General features: G+C 42.6%; 1 protein-coding gene across 4 annotated transcripts in view; it reads right to left on the bottom strand.

The window, feature by feature from the left end:
• The window catches only part of Tnr (tenascin R), a 393,934-nt gene that overhangs the window by 191,016 nt on the left and 189,599 nt on the right, over positions 1–13,319 (bottom strand). The window lies entirely within an intron of this gene.

Genomic DNA, 13,319 nt, shown 5'->3' with positions numbered 1-13,319 from the left:
AAGGCCAGAATCTTTGTCCTCCTCCTGCTTTATTTGGATCCTGTCCAAGTACAATACTAACACAAGAACGCTCAATAAATAATGAATAAATGGATGCAGAATAACCCTGTCTTGATAAAAACACCGTCACCCTAAAGCATGGCTATCTACTCCAAGTGGAAGTTTCTGTATAAGGGTATTGTCACCCTTTTTAATCAGAGGCCCTGTGCAGAACTTGGATGGGGCTTTACCTGCACAGTTTCTAAGGATCAGTTGATGGCTCAATTAATTATGCCTTCAAGGACTTCCTGCTCACAAATGCAACTATGCCTTCTCCAAAAGGGACACTAAGCCTTAGGGATCTCATTTATAGATGCCTAAAGAGGATGCACTCGCAAAAATTGGTTGTGATGTAAAGAAGGAAGCAACAAGTGTTCTGCTAAGGCCTAGGTTTCCTATCTAAATTGTCCCTGCATGAATACTCCTTCCCAGGAGGCCTTCCTGGAACCCCAGAGGGGTAGGAAGTATAAAGATCATCTGGTCCTAGAAGAGTCAGTTGCATCTCTGGTGAATATTCTGGCTGCCTGGAGAGTGGGGCTACAGGTACTCTGGGGCTGCACTCATTAGTATATCAGTGGGTTTGCTTGTAGTGGAGACAGAGGTTACAGATCATATACATGCCAGTTATATTTATATTATATTATACAGTTATTTTCTGTAGGGAGCCACAATGAGCGTGACAACATTCGCCATTACAAGATGGCAAAGACATCCTGTGCTCCCACAAGTAAACAACTAACTGCGCAGGTGCAAAAGGCAAAAGCGCGCCAAAGTCACTGCCCATCCCCGGGGCATAATATGGGGTGATGAGTGAACAGCCAATCAGAAGTGAACACGCCACTCTAGGGTACATATAACAGTGCCTTTCCCGGGCTTTGGGTCTTTCCGCTTCTGCTGATACAAGAATAAAGCCTCTTTGTAGTAACCACCCAAACACTGCCTCACGTGTCTCTCTCGCGGGCGAAGGGGACTCAAAAAGGGGCGCGGAACAATTTTCCTCTTCCTATTAGAATCTAGCTGCTCACCAAAAGGAAGAACTGCAGCTAATTTGAGAGTAAATCTGTATCCATCCAGAATTTTCACTCACTTTACTGGAGGAGCAGCTAGGCTCTAATATTAAGCAATTTCTTTTTTCCATGGAATTAAAATCCCTCTCCTAGTTTTGCCAACCTGTTGTTCTCTGTGTGTGGTGCTGACTTCACTCTTGGAGAGCTAGTCTTTTTTTGAACCAACCAATACTAATGTTATTGAATGTGTTGGCAAAAACCTCTTCTGTTCACTTAGCTCCAAATACTTGCAACGTGCTACGTTATTACTCACCTCTCTAACAAAATATAGAAATTATAATTATAGATATATAGAAATATATATAATATATATATATTTTATATATATATAAATATATATAAAAATATAGAAAATATAGTTGGTTCATTCAACTATGTTTATCATGTTTCAAATTTCTCCACTTGATATTCTTAAATTATAAAGGTGACATTACTTTGGGAGGAAGCCCAGACCTGTGGACCCCATGTGCATCCGTCTTTGCATGTGAGCTGCCACCAGGGAGTGGGTGGGCACAACTTTGGGCAAAGAAATTTCTTATGGCTGAAGGGGATTCCTAGGCCACCTTTCCCAGTAACTGTTGGGGGCAGTGCTCAGCTGGGTGGTGTCTCATAATACCAGCAATGTATACCCTCCCTTCTCTTTGCTCATTTATCTAACTATGCAGATACCACAGGTACACAGAGTGGTTTTGTTTGTAGCCATTCTAAAAACCTATTTAGCTTGCTTTGACTAAGCATACAGCCATCATCATTCCCCTCCCCCAATTTATTTGTGCATCCATATAAGCTTTTAACAGAATATATGTCCTTCTTTCTCTATGACTTGTCTCTCTTACTTCCTCTTCCCTGAACAACCTATCTTCAATCTCCACATCAGCTGTTTATCTTTATAGACATTCATTCAGAGTACACCTACATAGGGCATATAAGCATGTGGATGTGTGAGATGATTTACTTTTGTGGTCACTGGTGGAGCCTATGAGACACGTGAAACACGAAGAACCAGACACAGCCTCTGCTGTCAAGTTCTCACCTGTGGCACCAGGCAGTTATAGCACAGTAAGGCAATTTCCTTTTGGAGCCATGCACCAAACACAGGGTGAGTTCATCCAGAAGGTTAGAACTACTGCATTGGGCACCGTGAGCCTAGTACAGTGCTCTTCTCCATTTAACCAGTTCTTAAAGCATGTTTTAAGCTGTGGGCTGAGGAAGGGTCAAATTGCACTTGAGCTAAGATGTACCAGTTTTCCTGCAGTCATAACCACATTTTCTCTGTCAGAATGCACCTTATCATAAACCCAACATACCAACCCTGTGATTTAACACATGTTAGCTCGTGAGTCGGTCCAATTAATTTGATTAACCAGTTGTACAGCTCTGTGTTATCCCACAACAGCCTTATCTTAGGGAAATTTTTCATATAGCTGGAGAGAAGGAGAAGTATTGTTGTGATAGGAAATGAAGAGGGCACATCATAACAGAGGCACATAGAGCAGTGGTGAGTCCCAGAGGCTTAGCTGAAGTACATAGCACATCTGGGTTCATGTTGTCAAATGCTTTCAACCTTACCAGTTCTAGAGGGCCCAGAGACGGGGGCACCAAAGACATAATCAATGATCCAAGGGAAGGGCACCTGACTGGGCAACATCAGAGAACCAGTATGTATGGTTTGTTTGTTTGTGTTTGGTTGTTTTGTTTTGTTTGCATCTGTTCACTCCTGTTGTTCACCTGTATACTCTCTGATGTCCAGCAGTTTCTAAGGTCAACTTGTAACACTTCATCTTTGAGAAAAAAAAATCTAAGAAATATGTCCAGAAAGTGTCCAGTATCTATTCCTTCCTCATCAAATGCTGACCTTCTTGTACTAAAAATGAGTTCAGCTACTCAAGGGGCTTGGATCAGTCTTTGTAACATGGGCTCTCTGTTTCTGACTGACCATGCAGGATCTAAGCATCCGCATAGTACAGAGAGCACTGCCCAAGAGACCATGTTGACTTCAATCATAGACTGTCTCAAAGCCTGGAGCATGTCTCCCCTGTGGCTTAGGTAAAACATGGGCAGAAGAAAGGCACCTGCCAGGCCAGGCACAGCAGTCAAACACAGATCAGGTTTCACATTTCATAGCAATGGCTCATGTTGGTATTCCATATAAACTTCTAACTTGACTGGCCTGGATTTATGTCCTGCTAACTGCTGTCGACATTCCAGTAATGGCCATTGATTCTAAGCATGCTGACCAGTTCTGGACAAAATCACCTGGTATCTGAAAGCATAATCAATTCCTCTCTCTCTCTCTCTCTCTCTCTCTCTCTCTCTCTCTCTCTCTCTCTCTCTCTCTCTCTCTCTCCAGCAGGTGGTTGCTGAATGATGGACCAGATTGTGAATGATCAACAAATCCTGCTTAGTCATCAACACAACAAAATAGGAACCTCAGGCAGCTATTGGTGATCTGACTCATAGTCTCTCTGTCTCCCAAAGTTTTCTACCTGGAGGGATCTTGAATGCCTACTACTTTAGACACCTACTATAAGACAGAAATGTAAATGTTTCTTGGGTGGAATTCTCTGGCCAACTGGTATTGGCAAAACTGTGATTCAGTGTGCAGGATGTGGAAGTTTATGAAATCTCCACTTTTTACCTACTTATATGCAAAACTTAGCCCAAAGCTTGTGATTAAAGCAGCCATCATTTGTTGTCTAATACTTCCTGTGGCACTGTTGAGACTTCAAAATATGGATTATAGGTGTGGTCTGCCTCAGGGTCCTCATGAAATTTTGGTGAGTCCAAAGTCACCCGAAGACCCACTAGAAAGAGTCTATTTCCGGATTAGGTATTTTTGTACCATTAGTAGTCATTGATTCTCAGTTTTCCCCCATGGGTTAGTTGACTTTCTTCACAATATGATGGTAGCTTACTCTAGAGTGAACTTCTCCTTTCTCCGGAGAAGAAGTTGAGAGTCACAATGTCTTTTGTAACTGCCCTTGCCATCATTTCTGTAATATTCTAATATATACACTAGACCAATTTAACGTGGGAAAAGCCAGAACAAGAATATAAATACAAGACCGCAAAGAGCAGCCAGTGGACACCTGAAAGTCAGCCACTACAAGTGCTTGTTGCATTGTCCATAATCATGAAGGTGTGGAATAAACAATCTTTTGCTTCTTGAATGGCCCTGGAACAAGAAATGGCAAGCATGGAAAGGGGCTTAAATCTTATCCCTCCCTGCCAGACACACACTTATAAAAAAGGAAGGTACTTAAGGCCTGGATGGTTAATCTTGATGGTTAATTTGATTGGTTTTAAAATCACCATGCAAATGCACTTCTGGGGTTATCTATGAAGGGGGTTCCAAAAAGGGAAGACCCACCCTGAACGTGAATGGTACCATCCCATGGGATAAGTTCTAGGACTGGAACAAAAAAAGAAATCAAGCACCAGAATTCCTCTTACTCTGCTTCCTGACTGCAGATTTAATGTCACCAGCACTTCACAGCCCCGACCCCACACCTACACAGCTATGAGGAACTATATTGTCCCAAACTGTGAGACAAAATAGACCCTTTCTTCCTCGAGTTGCTTTTGGCAGATATTTTGCTACAAGAAATAAAAGAAGAGATTAATGTAGCCTTTACTTACTTCTGTTTTTAATCTGTGAAGTGGGCATAGCAATAGTCCCTGGCAATACTTCAGTCATGATTTACCGTGTATGTAAAAGACTCAGCCAGTGTAGAGCCTAAGACAGAGTCTCAAACCTTGTCAGTTCCGGCCCCTTCTCATGTGCTTTTCCTCTCTGCTTGTGCGATTACAGCTGGATAATACAGTTAAAGTAACCTCACCCACGGTAGGCTGTCCTCCCCTCCCACCCTTCACCAGGCTGGTTAACCCAGGGAAGGACTCAATATGATGAAGATTTTCCATGGCTTAATAAAGTGAGAAAGTATGAAAGACACTCCAGTTCTTTCATATCTTAATTAGCAATTAATTAAGTGGAGCTATTGTTGTCTGGACTATCTGATAGACAGGCTTAGTAATTATCATTTATTATCATTACTAATGGAAAATATGGTGGAGGGTTCAGATTTTCCCAGAAACTCAGGTTTAATCGAATGCCTTGGTGAAAAAAATAAAGTGAACAGGTTGGCTGTTGCACATCGTTTTAGTTAAAATATTTTGAAATGCAGTGTCTTGCACTTAGCAGCTAGGCTGGCCAGTTATCTCTAGCTGTGACCTTTATCTAGGCTTAGAGGAAGGGAGATGTGCTACTTCAGAGCCACAGGGTCCCTTAGGAAAGCACACAGCTAGATTTTGATGAATCTGCTGACAGTGTTTCATTAACCCATCCTAGGAGAGGGCATTCCTTTAAGAGTTGAGCTCCAAAAAGCAGAGAGGTGCTTTGCTATAGTGATGTCTGTGGTTCCTGGTGGTTCCATCTGGGAGAAGTACGGAGCCCTCAGTTGAGAGCAGTGACTAGACACCTTTATGCTCCCCTAGGAGGATGGCAGTTGTGGAAGACTGGGGTTCTGGCCTCCTCTGTATTCTGAGCATACACAGTAGGATCTTTACAGATGTTAACAGTAACTAGACAAGCCAAAGGAAGCTTCTTGTTTTGCAAGTTGACCTGGGATCACTGAACATATGCAAAATTACCTTCCTGCCCCAGAGGAAGGATGGCTGAGGCTTGTCATAGAAAAATCACATTGGTCGGAATAAAAGACTGTCCTTAGCCACACATGACTGCGTTGGTATAAATTGCCTTGTTATCATTATTCTAAGTGGGTTGTTTGGATGAGTCTTCACTATGCTTCAGGCATCAAGAACCTGATCTGAATATCTGGCAGGTTTGAAGTAGAGTCCGTTGTTTTCTTTCCTTCATCAAGTGGGCAGTTTCCATTATTCACAATTCACAGTTCAGACTTGAGGGAATTTATCAGATCTAACAAGAGACTTGAGGTCAATAGGATGGCATAGACTGTACTAGTGAAGCTGGAATTCAGTGAGCCATCTGAGCACCCAGGGCAACAGTGCTGAGTTGTCAAGGGCAGAACCACTTCTCCTTTGGGATTTCCAGTGACTCTGACCATGGGTGGTGGAGCTGGATCAGCACCTCTTATGATGTGACATCCCTCTGTGTACCTCTGTCACACAATGGTCCTCAGTGGAGCAGACTCAGTTTGTGGAAAGATGGGGTAACGATAAGTCCATGAGCCTAACTAAGCCATTGTTAGCTGTAGCTCTTGGGTGATGTTTTAATTTTTTCCCTTTGTTTTCTCCCTTAAGCCACATTACTTAAGCTTTCTATGTTTATAATATATTTTTTGCTTTAGTAAGGATGAAATAAATATTGCTTAAAATGTTTAGAAATCATGGTTATGACCTGTTTTGTTTTGTTTTGTTTTTTTATCAAGTCAGACAGCAATAGGTCTTAGCTCAGAGTCTATGAACTTATCTGAGAAAAAAGCTACAACTTTATTTTTACCAGTTTCTGGGGGAAGTTTAGCAGCATCTCTAATTTTGAATTAGGCGACAAGTCACAGTGTTATTAACAATAGCTGTAATGTTGTCACCCATAGAAATTGAGGATTTTTTCATATCTCATTACAGTTGTAGATATGTTGAAATATTGTTTAAGCTTATTACTACTTCAAAATTATAGCAGTTATTAGGCTTGCCAGTAGATCTTGTTATTTACTATGTTAATAAAGAAACACATATATTACTATACCACAAATTTGGTTTTTCAGCGGTTTGAGAACTATATTTCAATAAAAATGCAATTTCCTCTGCAATCCCCTATATGTGTGTGTGTGTGTGTGTGTGTGTGTGTGTGTGTGTGTGTGTTCTTTCTTACTCTTTCTAAAAGGAAACTCATAGATTCACCAGGTGCCAACTGAGTTCAAAGTATGAAAATGGCTAAGAGCTCCAGGCTTAGGAAGGGAAAGAGGGAACTAACTGGCTTTGTTGATGCTACCATGGTCGAGGCCATGGCTTTCTGTGCATTGTCCTGTTGAATTGCCATGAAAAGACTGTAAGGAAGCTACCCTTATTAGTCACTGTTATTCTGAATGTGTCTCTCAAAAGCTCTGGTGCTAGAAAACTGGTCCCCAAATTTGTGTTAGTAATATTGGACCTTGGGGAGAGTAATCAGGATCAGATGAGATCATAAGTATAGGATTCTTGTGAAAGTATTGATGGCTTCATACGAAGAGGAAGATTCAACTGCACATGCTCCTTGTTTTCATGATACCTTCTACCATGTCATGATGAAGGCCAACCAGATACCAGCACTGTGGTGGAATGCCCTGCCTCTAGGACAATGAACTAAATAAATTACCCAGACTCTGGCATGTTATTATAGCAACAGAAAATTAGTTAAGATAACCCCATTTTTCTAATCAAAAAAAAATTGAGAACCAAAGAATTAAAGTAGGTTTTTCAAGGTTGCTTAGCTGTGAAGGTGCAGAACTAGGCTAAGAGCTCAGGCAGGAATAAGTCCAGATGACTCCTTTGTCCTTCCTGCAGATGAGTCAATATTTACTGTACTAATTCATCTGTTTCTATGTAGCCAAGCTATCTACTGTTACCTGGAAGTCTGATGGGGTGTGCTTGAGCTTGTTAGCTACAGTACAAATACTTCAAGGGCAGGGTCGAGGGAGGATTTTTCTTTCTTTCTTGGCTTATCACTCCAAAGATCCAAAATAGTGGGATTAAATAATTGTGTCCGGAGCTTTAAAGTGAGTAGCAAACACCATAGAATTGTGCTCTCTCAAAGCACTTCTGTCCTTCAACTCACATTGAGAATCTTGTGTGTTGGCCAACTAGGCTGTACATATAAAGGGAATCCTCTCCTATGCAGAATTCCCCACTTCCCTTTCCATTCTCCTCTCTGCTTACAGATTCTCTGAATCTGAAGGGTATAGAATGTTCCAGGGGCTAAAACCTGGCAGAGACAAATTTTTCACTGTTAGAAGCTTCCAGTGCACAGTTGTTAAAGTGATCACCAAATCTGGATTACTATACTAGAGGAGCACCCCTTGGAGAGTATTAACTGGAGCCTAATTGCATTTGCTAGCCATCAATCACCAGGGTAATTTTCCTGTCAAAGACACTTGCTTCTCTATGAGAAAGTCCATAAAAGGAAGCCCAGAGGGAAACAGGGGCCCTACCCCAGTATAGGTCCTCTCTTGCCGTGTGTAGACCCAGGGGGATGAGACTTGTTTTCTTTTAGGCTCTAGAAGTGCACCTGACTTACCCAGTGTTGGCTGACAAATATGTGACCTCAGGTGGGATACGGATTATACTGTTTCTGATGGTGGCTATCTGGCTCACCTCAAAGATAGCATTTTTTTTTTCTTGAGAGACCCAACTAAAGGAGAAACTGGATGGTGGGTCCAGGAATCCTCTCTTCTCAGAACAAGTCCAATTTTAATTTTCTGGATACTTTCATCTCCCTTGGATCTGCAATTAAGGGGGGGGGGGGGTTTCAACTGCTAGAATGATAAACAATAAACGTCCCAAGCATTTGATGAAGAACTCTCCATAGGGTTCTATGGGATGATGAGCCAAACCCCTTGCTGCTTCTCCATCAATCAACAGGAGGTATAGAGGAAAGAAAAAAGAACTTGAAGAAGGAACAAAGAGCAGTGGCTTCCTCTCCCTCACTAGGGTCTACCAAGGATCAGACAATTGCCCGTTTCCACAGCCTTTGAGCTAGAAGGGAACAGGTGGAATAGGCAGGAAGGGAATTTAACCAAGGATACCCCCTGAAGACACTATTGACCTTTTACGTAGGATAATTCTCTCTCTTGTGAGACTCATGAAGGTCAAAGTTTCGGAGGTTTCATAGTTAAAAACTTTGAGCTGAGAGGCTGGACAGATGGCTCAGTGGTTAAAAAGGGCTTGCTGATCTTCCAGAGGACCCAAGTTTAGTTTCCAGTACCCATACAGCAGATCAAACCCGCTTGTAACTCCACTTCCAGGGAATCCGACAATTTATTCTGGCCTCCACGGGCACCAGGCACATGCAGGCATACAGGCAAATTATTCAAAAACATAAAAAATATATTTAAGAAATCTGAGCTAAGGCAAATTTGGGGAAGGAAGTAAGGAGTGTGGTACACACAAGCATCACAGGAAGGTGAATTCAAGACCTGAACAATGAAAAGAGAGCCTACTATGACCAGCTCTGAGGCATCTGCTCAGATACTGTTCTTATTAGAAATTGCAAGAGACACAGGATTAAAACAGAGTATGGAGTCAACTGTGCTATGATTCACAAGCCACTGTATTTTAGACTACAAAAGCTTAAGTAGAATCTCAGTTTTGACAGGACCTGTATTCAGGTCAGAGAGTCTCCTGTGTATGTGAGGAGGTTGAAGATGTTTTTTTCTGTAACCTGTAAATGTGGAAGTGAAGTTGCTTGAAGTTGAAGTATGAAGGGAATGGATAGTGGGTTAGCAGGAGGAGGATACCAGAAATGAGAATTTATTTGCTTGAGTCAGCATGTGGTTCTACCAGTGAATGAATGAATGAATGAATGAATGTGACTTCTTAAGTTCTGGTATGATCCATGGTCCATGGTATCAACAGGCTCTGTGTTTTAGAGTGTGCACTACTGTCATTTCCAGTGCAGTTTCTTTTGATCTTCCCTGGCCTCCATCCACCCTTTGCATCATGCTCCTTGCAAAACAGAGCATCCCTGTACACACATCCCCAAGTATTCCCACTCTGAGAGGTTAAGACCACCTTTGGTTAATCCAGCTCCTCTTGTGTCCCACAGCATGATAAGTAATCTCCCATGTTGTTGAATGTGCAAGAACATGAAAGGAAGGCTTCATGAAACATGATCACCAAGCCTGAAGTTTCAGACATGAGGCAGTTGCTTAGCAGCGGGTTTTTGTACTTGGAACAGTTTCACACTCTGGCACTGATGCTTAAATTGACATTTCGGGTTTATATCCTTGAAGGCATCGAGAGATTTTGTATCCTCATCTTTTTAGCGAGGGCCTGATGTTGAGAACTGCAGAAAGTTGAGAAAGAGCTGGAAAACAAAACGTTCTGAAGCCATCTACTTGGCATTTACATTGCAAGCCTTGACTCCCACTCTTCACCAGGAAATGGAAAGTGAAAACAAAGCAAACCAAAACAAACAAGCAAGCAACAAAAATACCTCTGCATGGACCACTTAATACATGAGAGAACTAAATTGCTAGAAAGACAGAGATGAATGGCAAGACTCTCCTGCTCTAGATGGAGAATGTCATAGGGCATTGAAGAAGATACAGCCCTGTGAACATAGGGATGTTTCCACACGGCTTCTGCACCAAAGATTTAACAGAGATACAAACAGAATTTCCCAGAAATCTAAGCATGGAGTCTGAGGATGAGGCTGGGCAATGCTGAGCACAGAAATGGGCAAGACCCATTCAGACCTAGGGAATGAGACCTGCAAGTTCTTGAAAATGCCCTTGGAAGGCAGTTAGATTAGCCACTGATAGCAACCTCACAGAGCCTTCTGGGAGAGTTTCTGAACCAAGGAAGAATATTCTGAAGCCAACTGATAACTTATAAAGCAATACTGCAGTCTTCACAAAGCCAATGGATTCCCTGTTTTTTTTTAAACTCACTTTCTAACATCTATATTTTTGTGTTGCTGTCATTCCCAGGGTATTTTTGTGTCTTTTAAACAAAATCTTGTCATCAACCACACAGTGTGAATCTATCTTGTTTATTATCTTATGGGACACAAAGACAGGAGAGCAATTTAAGGTCTAACTGACATAGGCAGTAAGGGACGAGAAGTAGTATGGCGAGGCTGCCGAAGCAGAGGAAGACAGCACACTAAGTCTTGCTCACACTTCGTTTGCTGTTCTCGAAAAAGAGGATCCAGCTGGCAAATCTGACCTTGGTGTAGAGAGGAGAGGGAGTTGACAGGGCTTTTGGGTTTTTGCTTTTGTGGTCAGACCACTTACTGTTGGGGTGATTCCATCATCAGGTAGCCCTTCCCTGATGAGTCTGACAGTGCTGCTCCGGTAACAGAGGCCTTCCCTAATATTTTGCATTCAGTTATCAGGCTGTGGAGTCTGGCAAGAATCTCAGGTGGGCTGCCTCTTCCCTGAAGCACAGGTTGCCCTCTACAGGCCTATCCCCCACCCCCAGACACAAAAATCTGTCACCAACAGAACCTGCTAGACTCAGTTGGCACTGGTTCTCTGTGGAAACTAGATGTACGTGATCTGGAGATTGTGGGAGGGAAGAAAAACACTTCAACTTCCTTTACTCATCAGGATTCTGTTAAGAAAGATTCTCAGTTAACTCCAGGAAGCTGACAGCCAGCTGAGGAAAGGGTCTAGATCCGCACGCCATCAGGGTTACAGGCCCATCCCACTTATGGTCACCCTGGCCTACATCTAGGTGCTTAAATGTCTTTGAAAGTAAACGAGTATGGCACAGACCAGAGAGAGAGACAGAGACAGAGAGAGAGAGAGAGAGAGACAGACAGACAGAGAGACAGAGAGAGACAGAGAGAGACAGAGAGAGAGAGAAAACACAGAGGACACCAGCTTGCTATACAGCCCTTCTTTCCCTTCACATAGTCCACAGTCCCTGCTTCAGAACTAGCCCACTAGGGTTCCAGGACAGGCACTGCTTCCTTTTCTCCTGGGTTCTGCCACCACTCTCAGCCCACGTCTAGCCCATTGTCCATGCTGCTGTGACAGGGGATTTCTAAAGCAAAGCTTCTCGGTTACGTCTCTTCTTAAACCTCTCATTGTATAAGGTGTACCCACCCCACGGCTTGTTACCTCTGGGCCCGTTGTGCTCTTCCCTTCCCTTCATCCTGCCCATTTGCCCCTGTCCTTGCTCTGCACTCCACTCCATCCACGCTCATCACATGCATATGCCCAACCTCATGCTTACTCTCTCTCTCTCTCTCTCTCTCTCTCTCTCTCTCTCTCTCTCTCTCTCTCTCTCTCTGGATCTCTGCATCTGTTGTTCCATCTGCCTAGAAATACCTGCCTAGTGGGTATTTCCCCTCCTCGTGGAAGAGCCTTCCAGTCTACTGATGGGTTAGAAGCCATCCTTTCTACCCTCCCACCTTACCCTGTAAGTTCTCATAAATCACCCTTTCCAAGGTGTACTGCCATTCCTCGATATAAACTAGCATATTCTAGCTCCAGGCTCTGTACTTGCCAGGCAGAAGAGGGTCAGTAAATATCAAACTAGAACATGAACCCTCAGGGTTCCCATGAGGCCTTCACCCCTACAGCTTTGAGAACTCAATTCATGGTGCCAAGGAGGAAAAAGAATGTCCACATTAAATACTGCTGTGTGCTGCTAGAAAGTGTGTGCCAAGGAAAAGCAAATAAGTGATTATGTGACGGCAGGCAAGTATTTCACTAAGAATCCTATCCAAATAAAATAACAGGAAAAGTGCCTTTCAGTACTGATTAACCACAGCTGAGAATTAAAGATCATTTGTAACAAATCATTACAGTCAACTGATTAAAAATGAATGAGTTTGTGCAGAGAACCATTACTGAATGTAGGGCTTTAAAAAAAAAAAAAAAAAAAAAAAAAAGAGGCAGTTGAAGCACATTAACTTGAGCCTCTTTAACCTGTATGTATTGCAAGAAGCCCAGTTACTGATACCTACTGCAGAGACAGAGCATCAATCAGGTTCAAACTCTGCTTGGGGGTCCAAAGACCATGCCTGGCTCCGTGAGATGAACATAGTCTCTCTGAGCATCTGTATTTGTCTGAAAGGATGGGGATAACAACGGCTGACCTTTGACCTCTATTGGCCTACAGAAATGGTAAGTTTGAGTTTAAATTTATCAAAATAAGACTGTGATGGAGTTGATGGGAAGCTGAAGATGATTTAAGAACTCTAGAAATGATCCCTGAAAAGTCTAGACTTTTGAAGGTGATTTACAAACTGCGTGGAATACAGGAAAGCTCCCCCTAGCCCTGGAGTAAGGGTGAGACAACTGAGGTGTGGTGTGGAGGCAGGCAGGCACAATAGTTAAGAGGAATCCTAGAAACTAAGAGGATAGTCAGTCACTCATTTTTACCAACTGTTAGGTTAAAGAAAAAGAAAATAGTGTGTGTGTGTGTGTGTGTGTGTGTGTGTGTGTGTGTGTGTGTTAGAGAGAGAGAGAGAGGAATAGAGAGGGGGGAGGGAGAGAGAGAGAACAAAAAAGTTTTTTCTTCATT

The sequence above is a fragment of the Arvicanthis niloticus genome, chromosome 10, assembly GCF_011762505.2.
Source record: "Arvicanthis niloticus isolate mArvNil1 chromosome 10, mArvNil1.pat.X, whole genome shotgun sequence".
NCBI classification, from domain to species: Eukaryota; Metazoa; Chordata; class Mammalia; order Rodentia; family Muridae; genus Arvicanthis; species Arvicanthis niloticus.
Note: the sequence above shows the minus strand (reverse complement) of the source record. Positions and strands in the feature narration are given on the sequence as shown.